This window comes from Cygnus olor, assembly GCF_009769625.2.
Source record: "Cygnus olor isolate bCygOlo1 chromosome W unlocalized genomic scaffold, bCygOlo1.pri.v2 SUPER_W7, whole genome shotgun sequence".
NCBI classification, from domain to species: Eukaryota; Metazoa; Chordata; class Aves; order Anseriformes; family Anatidae; genus Cygnus; species Cygnus olor.
The window spans coordinates 338,184-358,719 of NW_024429078.1; the positions used below are offsets into that span (position 1 = coordinate 338,184).

Genomic DNA, 20,536 nt, shown 5'->3' on the forward strand with positions numbered 1-20,536 from the left:
TTCCTAGAAGGGATACCTTTCCTTCACAGCTGACAGGAGACGCCTCCAGAGGCTGTGAGATCGTGCTCCATCTCCAATTGCTTTGTCAATGCCTGCGTCTCTAGCAAGGGATCCCAGCCGCCTGGCTTCCCTGCCCTCTAATTCCACACAATTGGCTACGGTGTCCCAGCACCGGAGCAGCCAGGTGACAAGCTGCTCACCTATACAGCGACCAAAATCTTTTTGCACATCTCGTAGCTCACGCTGGTATAGGGTTCGGGTAGTTACTGTTGATTTTTCGTCATCCTCATGTTCATCTTCATCCTCCTGCACACTTGATGGCCCAGCCCCGTCTTCTCCATACCTAGACCTAGCAGAAGACTGTCTGCGTTCTAAACGACCTGAGTCGCTATACCATTTTTTCACCTTGTCTACAGGGGCAACTTGCACTGCTACAGCTCGTTTCTCTGACCCAGCCACAGGAGCGGGAGTGGCTGCAGAAGATGGAGTGGCTGCAGGAGCTGGAACTGGAACAGCTGCAGAAGCTGCAAATGGAACGGCTGCAGGAGCTGGAGTGGCTGCGGGAGCTGGAACTGGAGCGGCTGCGGGAGCTGGAGCGGCTGCAGGGTCTGTCACTAGGTTGATAGTAGCATCAATTGCAGCTCGATAGGCACAAGCTAGACCCCAGCACGCCACAGTGATTTGTGTCACTTTGGAACTGCCAGAGTCATGACACCTTTTTTTCAAGCATTCTACCAGTTTTTTTAGGATTTTGCAGTTGTTCAGGGGTGAATGTCCAAAACACTGGAGGTGCCCACTGCCCTAGAAACCTGTCCATATCCTCCCACACTCCCTGCCACTCGCAACTATCCCGCCTCAAGACAGATCTCCGGATGAGATTCTTAAGTAGTTGTTTAACCTTAAACAAAACCTGAAGCGCATTCAGGAGACATAACAACAGGAACATGCTGGTCTGAGTATCCCAAGGATATTCAACATCTTGGAGAACTACCGTAACTAGCTCGGGGGATAAGAGGGTGGTGAAGGAGGAAGGGAGAGTGAACAGGTAGGAAAAAATATCTTCCCCTGTCCCCTCCACAGATTGACTCCCTGATGAAAAAAGGCAATAGGTGTAATTGCTAATAGTTTCTGAGATATGGTTTCCAAAGTATAGAGTCGACGACAGTGCTGAGTGCAAATACCAGGTTAGAGTCATGACCAGAAATCTCATCATTTCATAAGCCATCGTTACACCACACAGTACCATAACAATCTTAAACCAGGGCCCGGAAAGGATAAACAGCACGACAGGGAGCACATACAGAAAGTAACGTGCTATAAAACTCAATTTGGGAAACAGGCACAGCAGACTTGAGATTAAGGCAATCAACATTGTGACTAGCAACTATTAAGCAGGTCGAATACTTATACCAATTTTAGTTTAACACACTCTGGTCAAATCTGTCGATATCTCAACCCTTCGAGCCCCACGTTGGGCGCCAAATGGACTGTTGTGGTTTAGCCCGGCTGGCAGCCAAACACCACACAGCCGTTCGCTCACCCTCCCCCCTCCCTCTCTGGGATGGGGGAGAGAAACGGGAAAGTGAAGTCTGTGAGTTGAGATAAAGACAGTTTATTAAGACAGGGAAAAGAATAACAATAATAATAATAATAATAATAATAATAGTATTAATAGTAATAATGTGTACGAAATAAGTGATGCACAATGCAATTGCTCACCACCCGTTGACCGATGCCCAGCCTATCCCCGAGCAGCCGGCCCCCCCTCCACCCCGGCTAGCCACCCCTATATATTGTTCAGCATGACGTCAGATGGTATGGAATACCCCTTTGGCCAGTTTGGGTCAGCTGTCCTGGGTCTGTCCCCTCCCAGCTCCTGCTGCATCCCTAGCCTGCTCGCTAGCAGGACAGAGCGAGAAGCTGAAAAGTCCTTGGCTTGGTGTAAGCACTGCTCTACAACAATTAAAACATCAGCATGTTATCAGCGCTCTTCTCATTCTAATCCAAAACATTGCACCCTGCCAGCTACTAGGAGGAAAATTAACTCTGTCCTACCTGAAACCAGAACACTACTAAAGCCTTATATTTCTGTGCATCTGACGTGCCAGGCCATCGAATCCACACAGTCCAATAAACTCAATTGTCCCTTTCCTCCCCCTGGCTGGAGGCAGGGCCCCTCTAGTCCTGGTCAGAATCTTCGTTTTTGTGTCTGAAGGACTGCCTGCTGGAAGTTGAAGCAGCAAGCTTTTCAGAGAACCCCTTTTTCCCAATTGTTTTCTTTTGCAACTCACGTACCCGTGCCTCTAGGGTCTCAGTAGATTTTCCATCCCATTTTCTCATGTCCTCTCCATGGTCACGTAGGTAAAACCACAGGGTGGCGCGGGGTGTGTACCCACCATATCGTCTTCCTTGCACGGATGAACGCTTACGCCTAATAGCCGAGACACTGGTTTGTACAGGTGGGGAGGAAAATAAACTCTCTTTAAGTTGGTGGACCTCTTCAGAAAGTTTCTCCAAAGTATTCTCTTTTAGTTGGTGGCCACTGGTTTGTTCAGGTGGGGAGGAAGATAAATTCTCTTTAAGTTGGTGGAACTCTTCAGAGAGTTTCTCCACAGCCGAGACGCAGGCCTGTAGGGAAGAGGAGAGACTTTCTTTGTACTCCCGGAGTTGTTTAGCCACTTCATCCACTGTGGGTTCCTCATCCTCTTTCCAGGCCATTATTGCCAATGAGCTGGCATATGATGATGGTGCACTCCGTACAAACTTCCGCCATATGGGTCGAGTACACTGGACTTCATCTGGATCTGTGGATATTTGTGCATCGTCTAGATCCTTATAAATTACCTCCCATACGGCTAATTCCCTCAGGTACTGAATTCCCTTCTCCATGGTGGTCCACTTGACTGGTAGACATACAAGTTCTTCCTAGAAGGGATACCTTTCCTTCACAGCTGACAGGAGACGCCTCCAGAGGCTGTGAGATCGTGCTCCATCTCCAATTGCTTTGTCAATGCCTGCGTCTCTAGCAAGGGATCCCAGCCGCCTGGCTTCCCTGCCCTCTAATTCCACACAATTGGCTACGGTGTCCCAGCACCGGAGCAGCCAGGTGACAAGCTGCTCACCTATACAGCGACCAAAATCTTTTTGCACATCTCGTAGCTCACGCTGGTATAGGGTTCGGGTAGTTACTGTTGATTTTTCGTCATCCTCATGTTCATCTTCATCCTCCTGCACACTTGATGGCCCAGCCCCGTCTTCTCCATACCTAGACCTAGCAGAAGACTGTCTGCGTTCTAAACGACCTGAGTCGCTATACCATTTTTTCACCTTGTCTACAGGGGCAACTTGCACTGCTACAGCTCGTTTCTCTGACCCAGCCACAGGAGCGGGAGTGGCTGCAGAAGATGGAGTGGCTGCAGGAGCTGGAACTGGAACAGCTGCAGAAGCTGCAAATGGAACGGCTGCAGGAGCTGGAGTGGCTGCGGGAGCTGGAACTGGAGCGGCTGCGGGAGCTGGAGCGGCTGCAGGGTCTGTCACTAGGTTGATAGTAGCATCAATTGCAGCTCGATAGGCACAAGCTAGACCCCAGCACGCCACAGTGATTTGTGTCACTTTGGAACTGCCAGAGTCATGACACCTTTTTTTCAAGCATTCTACCAGTTTTTTTAGGATTTTGCAGTTGTTCAGGGGTGAATGTCCAAAACACTGGAGGTGCCCACTGCCCTAGAAACCTGTCCATATCCTCCCACACTCCCTGCCACTCGCAACTATCCCGCCTCAAGACAGATCTCCGGATGAGATTCTTAAGTAGTTGTTTAACCTTAAACAAAACCTGAAGCGCATTCAGGAGACATAACAACAGGAACATGCTGGTCTGAGTATCCCAAGGATATTCAACATCTTGGAGAGCTACCGTAACTAGCTCGGGGGATAAGAGGGTGGTGAAGGAGGAAGGGAGAGTGAACAGGTAGGAAAAAATATCTTCCCCTGTCCCCTCCACAGATTGACTCCCTGATGAAAAAAGGCAATAGGTGTAATTGCTAATAGTTTCTGAGATATGGTTTCCAAAGTATAGAGTCGACGACAGTGCTGAGTGCAAATACCAGGTTAGAGTCATGACCAGAAATCTCATCATTTCATAAGCCATCGTTACACCACACAGTACCATAACAATCTTAAACCAGGGCCCGGAAAGGATAAACAGCACGACAGGGAGCACATACAGAAAGTAACTTGCTATAAAACTCAATTTGGGAAACAGGCACAGCAGACTTGAGATTAAGGCAATCAACATTGTGACTAGCAACTATTAAGCAGGTCGAATACTTATACCAATTTTAGTTTAACACACTCTGGTCAAATCTGTCGATATCTCAACCCTTCGAGCCCCACGTTGGGCGCCAAATGGACTGTTGTGGTTTAGCCCGGCTGGCAGCCAAACACCACACAGCCGTTCGCTCACCCTCCCCCCTCCCTCTCTGGGATGGGGGAGAGAAACGGGAAAGTGAAGTCTGTGAGTTGAGATAAAGACAGTTTATTAAGACAGGGAAAAGAATAACAATAATAATAATAATAATAATAATAATAATATTAATAGTAATAATGTGTACGAAATAAGTGATGCACAATGCAATTGCTCACCACCCGTTGACCGATGCCCAGCCTATCCCCGAGCAGCCGGCCCCCCCTCCACCCCGGCTAGCCACCCCTATATATTGTTCAGCATGACGTCAGATGGTATGGAATACCCCTTTGGCCAGTTTGGGTCAGCTGTCCTGGGTCTGTCCCCTCCCAGCTCCTGCTGCATCCCTAGCCTGCTCGCTAGCAGGACAGAGGGAGAAGCTGAAAAGTCCTTGGCTTGGTGTAAGCACTGCTCTACAACAATTAAAACATCAGCATGTTATCAGCGCTCTTCTCATCCTAATCCAAAACATAGCACCCTGCCAGCTACTAGGAGGAAAATTAACTCTGTCCTAACTGGCCCACCTTGGGCGCCAAAAGGACTGTTGTGGTTTAGCCCGGCTGGCAGCTAAACACCACACAGTTTCTAACACTTAATTAGTTAATTGCTTCTTTAATGTCTGGTTCATTTGCTCTACCTTCCCAGAAGAGGAGGGGTGCCAGGGGGTGTGAAAATCCCATTCAATCTCTAAGGCCTGCATTAACCCTTGCAGTACTTGTGAAGTGAAATGACTTCCTTGATCTGAATCAATGTTTTCAACTATCCCATATCTAGGGACTATTTGCTCCAGTGATACCTTAGCCACTGTGTTTGCAGTGGCAGATACCGAGGGGAAAGCTTACACCCATCCAGTCACGTGGTCAATTAGGACAAACAAGTACTTAAGTCTCCCTGCTTTTGGTAACTCGGTAAAGTCTACCTGTATACTTTGAAAAGGTCGAATCCCTGGCTCCCATCCCCCTCTAGGTGGGTTACGGATGACCTTTTTATTTACCTTTTGACATATGGTACATCCTCTGCATATTTGCTTCTCTAAAGTGTATATTCCTACACAGACATACTTTCTTAGCACAACATCACACATTGCTTGCACCTCCCAATGACTCTCTTGATGTAAAACGATTAATATTTGCCTCATTGGTGCTTTATTCAGCATTTCTCTCCCATCAGGGAGTATCCATTTTCCCTCAGACTTCGTGGCTCCTGGTTCCTAGAAAAAATCTTTCTCTTAAAACTTTTTAGTTCTTTCTTAGTTTTCAACAATTCCCTGAATCCTCTCTGGATTTATTCTTCGCTTTCCCTCAGACATTAGATGCCTTAAATACCTGACTTTCTATATATTATAATTTATTTTTCAATACTCCTGTGAGAAACAGTCCGTAGCCAATAACTTAGGCTCAGGCGAGGATCTCAGTGAAGTAGTAATTTATTTGCGATTGCAATGGCGGGCATCCCACAAGCAGGAGCGCACCTACTGGTTCCAAAACACAGTTTATATACTTTTTGATGACAGGACCCTCCCCTGTTTCCCCACTGAGTGGGTAATCCAGGTTCATAATCTATCTGATGACTCACAGACAATGAGGAACTGGTCTAATAGTTCAGCTAGCCTGCTGGGGTCCTCAGTTAAAGACTTCTTCTTAAAACTCCTAACCTCTCTGCCGGTAAAGAGGGGGGGAGTTCACCTAAGAGGATACACAGTTAGTGTTAGTACTGTTAGTATCAGGGAAGGCAAAATTCTCAATCTCTCTTCTACCTTGTTCTAATTCTTGCCAGAGCCTAGAGTACGCTCCTTCTCTAGGGACAGTGTTAATTGCAGTCCCTGTCTCCCTTCCTGGAGCGACTGCTGCTGCCACCGGTGAAACATTAGGATTATAGGGAGCATAACTTGGCTCCTCCTCCGAAAAAAAAGGAATCTTATTGTTTACACATAAATTTCAAGCCTGAATTTTCATCAGACCCGTATTTTGGCCAAAATACTGGTTTCCTTAATTGGTTCTTTTGTCCAGACTGATACACAATATTTAACCTTTTTTTTTTTTTTTTCTTCTATCATCTCGTCTAATTTTGAGATTATTTTTCCAATTTCTTATCATTCTTCAGGAAGAACTGTCGGTAGGCACTCCCCCAGGGATATCTCCCTGTCCCCTGGAACTCATATTTCCCATTTTTCCTAGCCCTTGTCAGTGTGCTGCTACAGAAATTTCCCTCCTGCAGGGTACCACACACTAACATTCCTATTCTGGAAAATGGGGGTGTACTGCCAAGCACTTCCCTGTGCAAGGGCTTACCGTACTAGTCACATAATGCAGTTTATATACTTTACTTCTCGAGGACGGGGACCCTCCCCTGTTTCCCCACTGAGTGGGTAATCCAGGTTCACAACCTATCCGATGCTTCACAGACAATGCATGGCCTTCAGTTGCCGGCCCGTTGAATTTCAAATTTCTTTTGAATTTTTTACTGTTTGAAGTGGTAATGTTTCTTCACTTATCTGACTTGACTTGACACCGTGATTTTCACCTAATTGCTCTAAGGAGTCTGGTTGTCTGCATTTTACAAGGTCGCCTGCTGTTTTCTTATCACTGCAAGCATATCTCAGTACCATATTCCTTCCCTCTAAACAATGCAACTCTGCAAAAACAACATTTTTTTTACCACGCTACCCATGCCTTTTTATGCACTAGAAGCCTCTTCTTGTGGTGAGCTTTCAGTATCACTTCCCATTAAATAGTACTTGTTACTACTATTTTATACTATTAGATTCTTTTTTTTTTAATTCCACATTTTGTTTTCCACAGAATTCCTTGCCCAGCAAAGTCCCTAAGCATTTCCTTAACTTAAATCATATAGATACCAATACTGGCAATACTATCCTACAGACTTTGTATTAAACACACATATATGATTTCTGAAGCTGGACTTGGTACCTTTGCCATGCTGCCATTAGTTAATGCAGTGTCTACCATCATAAAGTCACATAGAAGCTCTTTTTTGTTGTTTTTCACCATGATCTGTCTGGTCCAGAGTGACCAGAGAGTGAGCCCAGGCCAGGACATCAGCTCATGGGTAGGGGAAGAATCAGGCCCCATGAAAGTAGCCAATGTCAGACACAGCCACAAGATGAGGGCCATGCAGACAAGGCAGGATGTCAGCCCATGGGCTGAGAAGCTGCTCTACAGGAATTGCTCACACACTGAATCATAATGAGCAAAAATTTAATGATTCCAGAATGAGCAGTCAGGTTATTTCCTTTCTATATTTTCAGACAAAAAAGGAACTTTCATTTTTTAAAAAGCTCCTTCATGATTTTTAAACAAGTTAAGAGAGATGAAAACAAAACAAATTTTTCTTTTGTTTCTCTCCAAGGTTTTTTGTGTTTTGTTTTCAGTGAGGAAAAGAAAAATCTGTTTGGGTCTACCAGCCAAGTGAAAAATCAATTAGTTACACAGGTCTATTTGTTAGGATTTGCTATAAAACAATGCATGCTTTTTGGTAGTTATTTTTCCCCATGATAAGACATACCATGGACTACAATAGCACTGGATTTTTGTTTACACCTCTCCAGTCAAGGCAACAATTTTAGAAGGACTCTTCAAAATGCAGACAAAAAAAAATGATATTAATAAAAGAAAAGAAGGAAAAAGAAAAAGGAGAAGTTCACCTATGGTTAAAGAATGTACATATAACTTTGGGGAAAAAAAAAGTGATTTGAAGGTAACCCTACAAAATCCAGCACTCAGAGTTCTTTTCACATGAAACCTCAAAGTCAAAACCCACTTGACCCCCTCATTTAGTAGAATTTTGTTTAGTCACTAATGAATTCCACTACTCACACCTAAGTTGGACTGGATTTTCTTTTTCCCCCTGACAAGAAGCTAATTAGAGGGTAAAGGATATCAAATTCTCTCCAGACAGGGCTTGACTAAGCATTATGCATGATCCTTCCCTGTCCCTCTTTTTCTAGTAGCTACAAATCCCTTCTCAAAACACATTTTTTCTAGGCTGCTTCTAAACCGCAGCCTGTTAAGTATTTTAGTGGCAATACATTCAAGTAACCACTAAACAAGGAATTATTTCCAGTTATATGTATGAACTTGCTAAGTGAAGAGGTAATAACATGGACAAACCATCAGCTGGTTGTGGTGCAATTGCCTAAAGTAACTAGGAAAATAAAACTAACATTCACATTTTAAAGAAAATGTACAGCATTGAAGAGGCTTTCAGGGTAGGGCGTAGCTGCATCACCTGAGCGTTCCCTAGGCTTCCAACCTTAGATGCTATCACGCTGGGGGAACCTGGTGTGCTAGCTCTAAGGAACGGTACGGAGCGTAGAATGGAGTGGAGACACCACGGCTAGGCTCTGTGACCAGGTGGGGACTCGATTGTTCTTGTGCACACCGAGACTGATAAGCCGCAGTTTTTGCTACCCTGAGCCAACGACCTGTCATGTTTTGACAAATGCTGTACTCTAGTGTACTTTTGCTCATTATAATATCATTATAATACCAAAACACACCTCCATCCCAAAAGCTACCCGCCTCCAAGGTGCGACCACCCCTCACTGAGCACGCGCTCTGAATTTCTCGGCACCTATACCTTTAAACGGAGACGGGAAAACTTTTCACCAATCATAACAGATATGATTGACTAGAGTCACTCAAGCTCCACCTAAAGGACAGAAAATAGTATAAATCGGCCTAAGAGACAGGGGATGTCGGGGAAGATACTATCATTAGGGAAGATACCTACGTTAAGGAAGATACCGCCGTCAGGGGAGATACCATCCCGAGGGAATACACCATCCCGAGGACCTCCTGACTTCTGGGATCAGTCGATGGGCTGAGCCTCTCTTCCCCCCCCACTGGGACGCCTTTGGGTGAGATTTGAACACTTGTTTATACTGGGTGTCTCTGCGGAAACTCAGAAATCTCTATAGAGTCCTTGTGCCTTTTAACGCGTTAATTTCCAGGCTGCGCACCTGTGTATTTCATGCATGCTAGCTTGCTTTTGCAGACAGTAAATTATCGCTGGCAATCCAAAGAACCTGTGTACCTGTTGCTGTAATAAATTGCACTTGATTGCATTGTTCCTAGCCGTGACAGTTCTCACTGAATGCGACTAGAGTAAGGACGGTTATACGTTACTGGTGAATCCGTGACCGTGATAGTTCAGTGCTCTGAATCCGACCAGACCCATATCGGTTAATGCGTTATTGGTGAATCTGTGATTGTGATAGTTCAGTACCCTGAATCCGACCGGACCCATAACGGTTAATCGGCTACACCCCTTAACGCGACACTGGTACAAAGTAGTCCTGCTCCTCTGACTCCAGCATATGAGTTTGTGTTTATAGAAGAGAAGACCCCGATGCAAAATAGTCTCTTTTGAGAAGCAATCAAGAAAAGAAAGCTGCAAACAAAATGCATATTCAAGAGTAGCCTGAGGAACGTAGCTTATAGGAAGAGCATTAGATAAATAAATAAATCTCATTGCTGCCACCTGATCTGTTGGATGAAGAAAAATAACAACTGATGCATAGGAAAGTTGCCAAGGAAGACAGGGAAGCAGAGTTTCTTTTGAACACTGCACTGGAGTAGTTAATATTCATCAGCAAACCTCAGGGCCTTAAACAGAAAGCATATTTCAGGAAATTGTAAGGAATGTCAAGAATCCAAATAGCCTCAAATTCCTGACCATGAAATTCGAGGGTCAAGGCTTCTAACACCTGAAACTTTGCATATGACTGAATGTTCAGAAGTTGGATCTTTTATAATTGCTCTAAATTTTCCACTCTAGTTATGTGTGCGCATAATCCTAATAAGGTGCATGTCTGAAAAGCATAATTATTAATTAGCCAGAATCCAGTGCATTATTAATTTATTTAATGCTGATGGGCTGAGTTATTTGACAGATAAAGACAGTCAAGTAGCAGTGACTGGCAGGAATAAACCAGCTTCCCTGGCTGGGGACCAGAAAGATTTTACTCAAGAAAATGGCAGTGAAACCTGTCCTAATAAATAACTGAGCTGAGTTGACTTAAGCACTTATAATGCCAGTGTCTCTGATAAGCAATGGAAACATTAATAGAAAATGCTTCACCATAAACGAGTACAGTAGAGTTCAATATGATGTATTGCAGTACTACCATCCCTAGCATGGCGTGCTTTTAAAGTGGTTTATAATCATTATTATTTTGGTAACAACAGAGGGAAAAAAAAGAACAGAACAGCAAAAACTGTTATCTGCTAAAGAGGAACCACAATAGCAAAGTTTCCTGACAAGAACCTACATAAGGATTTAGCCACAGTGAGAGAACAACTGTGCTCAGATACAAATGCAGTAAGTAAGAATGTGGTTGTAGCTTGTTCATTTCTAATTCTAGCTGTATGTTACAGTCAGATGGTGAAAGCAGTCATTTCATGAAATAACTGAAATTTTCAGACATTTTGTGAAATGACCAGCATTATGGCTGTTCTATTACACTCTTTGACTGTTTCACTCCGTCATTAAGTTAAATGACTGGTGTTATTGTGACAGTCACATAAGTGTGATTTTTATTACTTACATTTAGGCATCTGAACTTAGACATACAGGTCAGTTTAGGCTCTCACAGTCAGTGAAGGAAAGCTGGTGTGTCCAGATGGCAATCCAGCTGATCTACCTTTGTTGTCTGACTTTGGATGAGATGAACCATCCTTTGGATATGCTGATCTCTCTCTCTCCCTTCATTATAAAAGGAACCTGAGGCAATATGTTCTGAGAAATGTTTACCTTTTAACTAATCCTTGTGACTCCTATTTACTATGATGCTTCATACTATGGATGCTCACAACTGTTGTGAAAGGTATTTCTGTTATGCTGGAGAGGGTCACCTTCTGCTCCCTGGGATAGCTTTGGCTCTTTGCCACGGGAAACCTAAATGCATCAAAGACATTTGCTCCCTCCTTTTAGCTTAGATTTCTTTTTCCCAGTATGCTATGTGCCCTACAGGGTTGAATTGGTGATATATTCTTTTTTGTTGTTGTTGTTTTGATCAGAACTAATAACTTGACACATCTTTCTTTACCCAGCCTGGGATAATTATTAAACTTCTCCACAGTCAGGGCTTTCCTAAAATCCCCAGACTTTAAAATTTGCCCCTGTTGTGACAGTCAAATTCTAGTGACAGATGAGCACGTTAAACACCTTTACTGCCTTGAAGAAATTCTGCCTCATATACCTAGTAAATGCAGCATTTGTTGGTCCTTCCCCTTCCAGGCCAGAAAAGACTAAGAGCCTGTCTTTATAACTGCCTCCCTGGGAAGTAAAAAGTTTTATCTTCAGACAGCCATGATAAAGTGGCATCATTCACAGGGAAGACAATATTAGTTGAAGTATGGATGCAGTGAATGTCCATGAAGTTATATGATAGGTTCACTCTTTCCTAATGAGAATCTAAGAGGTGCTGAGGGATTCTGTACATCAGATTAGGAAAGTCCAATATGGTTCTGCAAGAACTGAAAGAATTACCTGTCTGTGAGTACCTATGACAGCAGAGGAGGTACTATTATAGATTTTTCTGGGTCCTAGGAGAAGGCAAAGCAGGCACCTGCAGCACAAAGGAGAGTCTATCTCCAGGAGACTTAGCATAATTCCTGAAACTGTTAAAAAAAAAAAAAAAAAAAGCTGGCCTCTTCCCAGGAAAAAGCATCACTGAGATGGATAAGGTTGAAGTTCTTCCTGGGGTTGAAGATCATGGAATCACAGAAACTGCCAGTCTGCCTTTCAGTCTTTCTAGGCTGCAATATCTGGATAGGGTAAATATTAGTTCCTACCTTATCTGCATATAAAACCTAGAGCAAGTCAGAAGGCACTGACCTTCACATCTGTTCACATGACTGGATGCTCTAATTTTTTTAGGAATATTTTTTTCAGCACATACTGCTGTCTTTTCTTTTGGCTGTGGGATATTTCACAGACATATAGTTGAGAAGGTAAGCAGGGACTTGTTAGGATCTGCTGCCCTTCCTATATAAACCCTGCCACGAAGTCATACTCCAGAGGGCAGCTGGGAAGAGCTGTAATGACGTAAGGAGAGACCAAATGAGACTAGTAGGACATTTCACAACTTCTTAATGGAAAGTCTGGACACTGAGACATAAGGAATACTGGTCCCCAAGTGGCAATGTTTCTCATTCATAGAATCATCGAATCATAGAATATCCCGAGTTGGAAAGGACCCACAAGGATCATCTAGTCCAACTCCTGGCACCACACAGGTCTACCCAAAATTTTAGACCATGTGACTAAGTGCACAGTCCAAACACTTCTTAAATTCAGACAGGCTTGGTGCAGCGACTGCTTCCCTGGGGAGCCTGTTCCAGTGTGCAGCCACCCTCTCGGTGAAGAACCTCTTCCTAATGTCTAGCCTAAACCTCCCTTGCCTCAGCTTGACACTATTCCTGCGGGTCCTATCACTGGTGATTAAGGAGAATAGATTGGCACCTGCTCCTCCACTCCCCCTCGCGAGGAAGTTGTAGACTGCGATGAGGTCTCCCCTCAGCCTCCTCTTTTCCAGGCTGAACAGGCCAAGTGACCTCAGCCGCTCCTCATATGTCTTCCCCTCTAGGCCCTTCACCATCTTCGTCGCCCTCCTCTGGACACTCTCCAACAGTTTAATGTCCTTTTTGTACTGTGGTGTCCAGAACTGCACACAGTACTCGAGGTGAGGCCGCACCAGCACAGAGTAGAGCAGGTTCATCTTACTTCACTCAGTTTCACAAGCGCCAGGCCATTATCATGAATATGTGCAGATATCCCAGAACATTTTTGAACAGCTGGAATATGCGTCCATATAAGTAAATATTACAAAAGCAGTACAGCTTAACAACGGAGTAGTCCCACTGAACACACTGCCCACTAAAAGGTGTAGAAGCAATTCAAAGTAATTTGACAGAAGAAGTGACATAATTCAGAGGTGAAACACAACTCCTTTGTGTTTTTCCTGGTCCTGGTCCCATACATCCTCAGATATATGACTTTGCATAGTCAAAGAAAAGTAGAAATAAATTTCCTTCTGATTTGGGTCCTTTTTTCTTTTACAGTTTGCCCTGAGAGATGAATTATCAGCTGAAAACTACTTTACAGGCTGCCTGGCTATGAATCAATAGAGAGAAGACTTACCCTGAACTCCTGCAAAACTAGACATTAAAGAGAAGCTGAATTGCTGGAGAGAAATAGGAAAGTGATCCCAGACAAGATACATAAATTATCTTCCTGTTTCTTTTTTTTTTTTCCCAAGTAGGTGGGAAACATTAGTTATCAAAGCTTGGTTTTGTTAGTTTTGTTTTCACATCAACCAGTGTTAATCTCAAAAAATATTTGGCTTCTGAGTCTTTTTTTTTTTTAATTTGTGTTCTCTAGAACTTTTTAAAGGATCAAATAAGTTATTTTCAATTTAGAGAGTTTACAGATTAAACTGTAAATAACATATATTTTAATATAATATTTAAAATCTTCTTCCTGATAAGTTTTATTTTTTCAAAAGTTAGGAGTTGATTTCACTATTTAAAACCTAAACAGGTAATCAGATTAGGAGATTTGATGGTGCACCTAAAGTCAACACAGACAGATCTGACCCTCTCCAGGGGGTGAGCTAACCTTATGTCATGTGAAGGGCTGAATGATGTTCTCAGTGTTTATCCAGTGAGAGAGCAAGCATGGGTGACAGAGCCTCTGACTGAAACACTTCAGCTTACTTGCATTAGTGTAGGATGAAGTTAAGTCTTAGCTCCAGTAGCTGACAGAAACAGGATATATTGAATAATGTGTTATGACTGCGTCTGGTCAGAAAAATGTTGACTAACTATATAAAGGGATGATACAGAGTTCCACTGAAACTGAAATGCTTTAGGAAATAAGATTGATTTAATTTACAGTTCAATTTAAAGCAAAATGGGAGGGATTCTGATGGCATTGTAATGTGCCTTTTCAGTGTTTTTGGAACAAAACCTTGATATTTGTTTTGTAGTATGATTTTTATGTTGATATAACATTTTGCCTTAAATTCTAGTATACTGACAAGTTTTTAATGGTGTGAATGAAGATAAAACTTCATTATTTTGCTTAAAGAAAGTATTTTGAGATGAAAAATATTTTTTCCTTATGAACTTCAAAATTCACAGTGTATTCTATCCATTTCAGTAAAAATCCAAACTTTGTCTTCTCAGAAATTGTTGCTGAAATGGGATTTGTTTCTTTTGCACACCTTTAGGTTAATATCGCCCACTTATTGCACTGTTTTTCATTCAGCATCTGGTAATCATTTTCAGTTGCAACTTTCATTGTCATGGTGCTTGATTACTCATACCAGTTATTGATGTTCTTCTGGTTGTATTCCATTTGAAAGAATGGGCACAGCAAGCAAATGCATTATTATCTATTACAATATTTATTATGATTATTTTTATGTGTAGAAAATATATGCAGATCATTATTCATATGACAGATGATTCCAGAAGCCTGAAATTTGCTGTCTTTGATATCAGGCTACATCAGCTTCCTCATTTCACATGGAAGGAACCAATGATTAAAAGTCATGCCCAAGGTTAGGGAGAGAAAATGAGTTGGAGAAGGGACACAGATATAAGTCTTTTGGCTCTGATCTTTGCTAGAGCAATATGTTTCATGAGATTAATGAGACTAAACAGAACTAAGAGTCATAGAAGAAAAAAAAAACAACAAACTAATGGTAAAAATCTGGCTTACTCCTGCAGCCATGTCACCAAAACAGACTGGTTTTTGGATCACCAGAGTCAGTCCAGATAATAATGAAATCCAGAAAGTCTGTGTACAGCAATAAATAAAGAATAAGCCAATTCTCAGGGAAGTCAGCAGGACCCTTCCAGACAATTTATTTGTTTTGGAAGGCTGGAAGTTTTGTTTTCTCTTCAAATTTATTGAATCTGAGGGCAATGAAAAAAGCCAATATTTTTTGCCAATATTGAAGATGAGGGGCAAAGACTGTGGAAACTGTAGCAACAGATTTCAGAAACATTTGTCTTATTTTCTTAATAGTCTGTGATCCATAGTACTACAGTGAAAGCATGGAGGATTAATGGAATAAGTACACCACTACATGTTAAGCATTGTACTCAGAAGCTGAAGTAAGGAACATAAACTCCTTCTGTAGCTGGTGCCAAAAGGAGTTATAACTCACAGGAAGTGAGAAAGACAAGTTTCTCTAGTAACTCAACCCTTCCAATTTAGGCCCCTTTTTGGTCCCTTGGAAGTGTTTCTCTCTCTCTCAAAAAAAATAATACTGGGTTTAACTTATGATAGGCTATGTTAGGAGAGATGAATCCTGCTCCACAGTCTAGTTCTGGAGAACCCATGCCTACAAGCAGGTCACAAATAGCTAAAGAACTGAATATTTGGAGCTAGGCAAAATCAGTTTTAGGGGCTCGCGCTCCCTAGGGGCTGCTTTTGAATGTCAGGGGAGGGGGCGCTGCTGGCTCTGCCTACGCCTCGTCAGCCTCCCTCGTGAGGGCTGCTGGGTCCTGGCGGCTCCCTCAGCTGCTTCGAGTGGCCTCGATGCCAAAAAAAAGCCCTGCCCACCTTGATCCCCCGCTCCACTGCAGAACACGTCTGCCCCGGAGCTGATTACCTCGGCAAGTGAATACATAGAACCCACAAGTGAAGAAACCAATGTCATGATTTGTAGACTTCAAACTATTCTTACATTTTTGGGAAACTTTGAGGGATAGCTAAGGAAATTCAATGTTTATGATCACACAACATATATGTCAAATTTTCGATCTCTGTTCCAGTAAATTTTGAATCCATTAGTCAATTTCAACTATTTTTGCCAGAGGGATAGAAGTAACAAAAAATACAAAGTTTCTACACATTTAAAGAAATTCATTGTCCCAGATACAAGAAGGAGGTACTGCAAGTGAAAGTTTACTAACACCATCTCTCACCAGACACCAGAGAATGCACAGCAGGCAAGCTACTGAGTGGCAGCCTTTATCAGAACTACTACTCTTGAAACAACTTCAGTTGAACAATGTATTTATTCAACGATGATAATTAAACAAACATAAACCTTTTCAGTCTATGACTTATCACATTTCACACTTGTTGCATGGAGATTTAATATAAATGAAAATGGGACTTACTCATGGACAGGTAGATACCTCTATCTGTGTTGGTCACAACAATTCACTTCGCTGTCAGTGTGCAGAAACAGGCATCTAGAGGATGTTCTTAACATCTAAAATGTGACAGAGGAATCACATCCACATACTGCTCTCTGGTGATTATACAGTGAGTTTGGATGCACTCATCTCCATTGGAGAAGCCCGTATTGTAGACAGTAGAAGTTCAGTGAAATAAATCCTATTTGCCTGCTCTTTTTCCTGTCTTATAAAGCAGGGTTAGTGTACGATGTGAAACATGGGATTAGAAATTAGAGAGCGATTGATTAAGAATGAATATGTAGGCAACTCTCATTGCTTAATATGTGCCACATTTGCGATGTACTGTGCCTGTGCTGCGCTTAGGCCTCCAGATAACAGGAGCCCCTGGGACCCCAAGAACCAGATCAAACCAACCTTATGGTTCGGACTGTGACCAAGGGCTCAGAGATAAGGAGGACTGTTCATAAAAGGACAAGATAAAGAATGTCAAACATGCAAGGCCTCGAGATAACAGGAGCCCCTCAGACCCCAAGAACCGGACCAAACCAACCTTATGGCTTAGATTGTGACCAAGGGCTCAGAGAGCATGCGCAAGGAGACAAGGTGAAAAGTTCAACCCTGATGAAGACATCTTACTTCATCCTCACGACCCTCAGTGCCCACCACCAGAAGGCACCGCGCAAGCGCAGACGGGAGGAGTTTATGGAAATGACTTCTTGGAGCTAATTTTAATACTAAGCGGGGACAGGTTATGCATATGTATAGGCGTACTGGGAAACTTCATGCATATGTAACTCTTTACTGCATATAACCAAAGCAAGTTGCCGCATTAGGGGCGCACGACTTTGGTGGGACTACCCCCCCGTGCTGCCCAGCGCTGAATAAACATACCTACTTTACAATCTTACTGATTGTGGAGTCCATTTCTGTGAATCAGATACACTTAGTGTGGCTGGTTATACTAATACATGGTGTTGCACATAAAAGAAAAAAAAGTATTATTTTGTTTTAGCAAATACATGTTGTGTTTGCAGTATGTGCAGTTGTTTTTATACAGTGAACTAGGTAGGATAATGGGTGTATCTTCATGGAGTAGGAAATCCCTGTAGAACAAATCAGCTCAGCAATCTAAAGTGCAAAAGTCAGGCTGTGCTTTGTAGATATCCTCAATCTGTTTTATTCCCGCATCCATCATATACATTTTTCATTTAGCTGGATACTTCACTTACAGACTATAGGATCCAAATTGAAGTTTGTATGGTACAGATAATCTTACAACGGTTGGACTTCAAGTCCTAGTTAGGACAGTACATAAAATCTTGTCCTTTAACAGTTGCTCGAGTCTATTAAGCTGACTTGTGTCGTAGCTTTAGGTCACAGACTTGCATAGGTAAGTACATATGTATGCATGTAAAATCACACATTACATTATATTGTCTGATTAAATCAGCTGCATCAGTTCCTGATGCACAAACTCAAATACCTATGTAGTCTTTCCAGTATCAGCTTTTTGGGCTGAGATTCTGTGGGAGTGTGGCCACGGGGGTCGACAAGCCCCATGGCTGGTGATAACATCGGACTCTTAACGATGAGGCCCTCGGGAATGTAAAGAGTTCAGAGGGAACAAAGAAGGGTGATTCAGGAGACGCCTTGTTGTCTCGGGTTGCTTGTTCTCCAGCCGTTAAGGCATGGAAGTTGCTGGGTGTTTGTGGTTGCCGGGCAAAGTTGTTGACCAATGCATAGTTAGTGGAAAAGGACTGCTGTGGGGCGAATAGTATAAGAAGCTCGTACTGAAAGTCGCTGGAAATAGGCGCACCCGAGCTGGAAAGAGGCTCGTATAAGAAAGTCGCTGGAAATAGGCGCACCGGAGCTGGAAGGAAGCTCAAGCTGAGAGAAGTGGACCCGCGCACACAACTGCCCCTCACTGGCCGAAGGTAAGCAGTTGCACATTATGGGGGATCATATGTCCTTAGAAACAAAGACTGTCCTGGTAACCTTACAGCTTATTCCCTTTATTAACAATCAGACAGTTTATGATCCTGAAACATGTGACCAAATTGAGGTCAAGGTGTGGGACTCTGCTACTACAAACGACAAGGTTGCGGCGGGATTGCTCGGCACCTGGCAAGCAATCTCTGAGGCCTTAAAGAGCCATGTGGGACCACAATCAGAAACGTGTGGTTTGCAAGATAGCGAGGGAGCTGTGGGCTTGTTTACTGATCCGCCTGCTATGCCATCGGCCCCTCGGCTGCTACTGCCATCGCAGGCCTTTGCTGTTACGCCCCCTGGTGACCCGAACGTTCCTTTTGATCCAGGCCCTATAGGCCCTGAAAAGGAGCCGGATCTGTTTCCCTTCGATCCGGGAGGAATAGGATACATAGGGCCCAAAGGCCGAGTTGCTTAACAACTTAAAGCGAGACATATTGTTCCCACGACTAGCCCTGGAACTCTCCGGTGTTTGTAATCAAGAAAAGGAATGGAAAATGGAGACTGATATATGACCTGAGAAAAATTAATGAAGTCATGGAAGATATGGGAGCACTTCGACCAGGATTGCCATCTCTAACTATGCTCCCCCAGTCATGGACATTAATAGTAATAGACTTAAAGGATTGTTTGTTAAACCCTTGCCAGAATTCGGAAAACTTTGCCATGTTTATATTTCAATTGATACCTTTTCTGATTGTATTTTTGCATCTGTTCATGCAGGAGAAAAGGCAAAGGATGTGTGTAAACATCTTCTGTCAGCTTTTGCGAAATTAGGAGTTCCAAAAATGATTAAAACAGATAATGGGCCAGGATATGGGGCCCATGCAACCCACTTTTTTTTTCAACAGTGGGGTATTCAACATCTGACGGGTATACCTCATTCTCCCTACGGGTCAAGCAAGCATTGAACAGGCCCATGGTACCCTAAAAGCTATGCTTCTAAAACAAAAAAAGGGGGAGTAGGGGTGTGACCCCCAGGAAAAGATAGCTAAAGCATGCTATCTTGTTACATTTTTAAATCGATGGACAGAGAAAGGTCCTTGCATCTCTCCAGGCAGGAGAAAAGGCAACAGACAGATCTGGGAGACAGATCTGGGAGAAACTCAGTTAAAGAAAGGGCACAAGTCATGGTAAAAAATTAAAGCACCAATCATTGGGAAGGGCCCTGCACTCTGATAACTTGGGTCCGAGGTTGTGCTTGTGTTTTAACAGGAGCCGGTCCTAGATGGGTGTCAGCACGATGGGTCCGTCCGGCCATCTCATCATCTGCCTTAACATGATCACTGCACTCTCCTCCGCGGGTTGGACTCCAGCTCAAACAAAAAACAACGTATGGGAGGGTCCCGCTGGCATATGCAGGACCCACAGACAAGGACTCCAGGAGTTGGAGGGGCAGCCAGAGCCCCCCCGGCTGGGCAGCACTCAGTGCCTGCCTCTCTCAGGGATGTGGTTACAAAGTTTGTTAAAGATAGAATTAGTATGCCTGGTAGTTTTTCTCTGTGTTTTAGTTTGTGTTAATCGTGCTTTCTTAATTTGTGTTAATCGCGCTTTTTTATGTTAATAAAGAAGGGGGAGATGTGGGAGTGTGGCCATGGGGGTCGACAAGCCCCATGGCTGGTGATAACATCGGACTCTTAACGATGAGGCCCTCGGGAATGTAAAGAGTTTAGAGGGAACAAAGAAGGGTGATTCAGGAGATGCCTTGTTGTCTCGGGTTGCTTGTTCTCCAGCCGTTAAGGCATGGAAGTTGCTGGGTGTTTGCTGTTGCCGGGCAAAGTTGTTGACCAATGAATAGTTAGTGGAAAAGGACTGCTGTGGGGCGAATGGTATAAGAAGGGAGGCTGTCCTCAATATGGGGATGCAACAAGAATAATGAAGTTATGCCATTGTGGGAATAAAAATG

The 20,536-nt window shown here is 43.3% G+C and overlaps 1 long non-coding RNA gene across 1 annotated transcript; it reads left to right on the forward strand.

The window, feature by feature from the left end:
• Window positions 1–16,254: 16,254 nt before the first annotated feature.
• On the forward strand, window positions 16,255–17,420 carry LOC121063012. Its single transcript, XR_005815786.1, has 3 exons — window positions 16,255–16,265; window positions 16,505–16,513; window positions 17,228–17,420. It is a non-coding gene; the product is annotated as an uncharacterized LOC121063012 (long non-coding RNA).
• The last annotated feature ends 3,116 nt before the right edge of the window (window positions 17,421–20,536 follow it).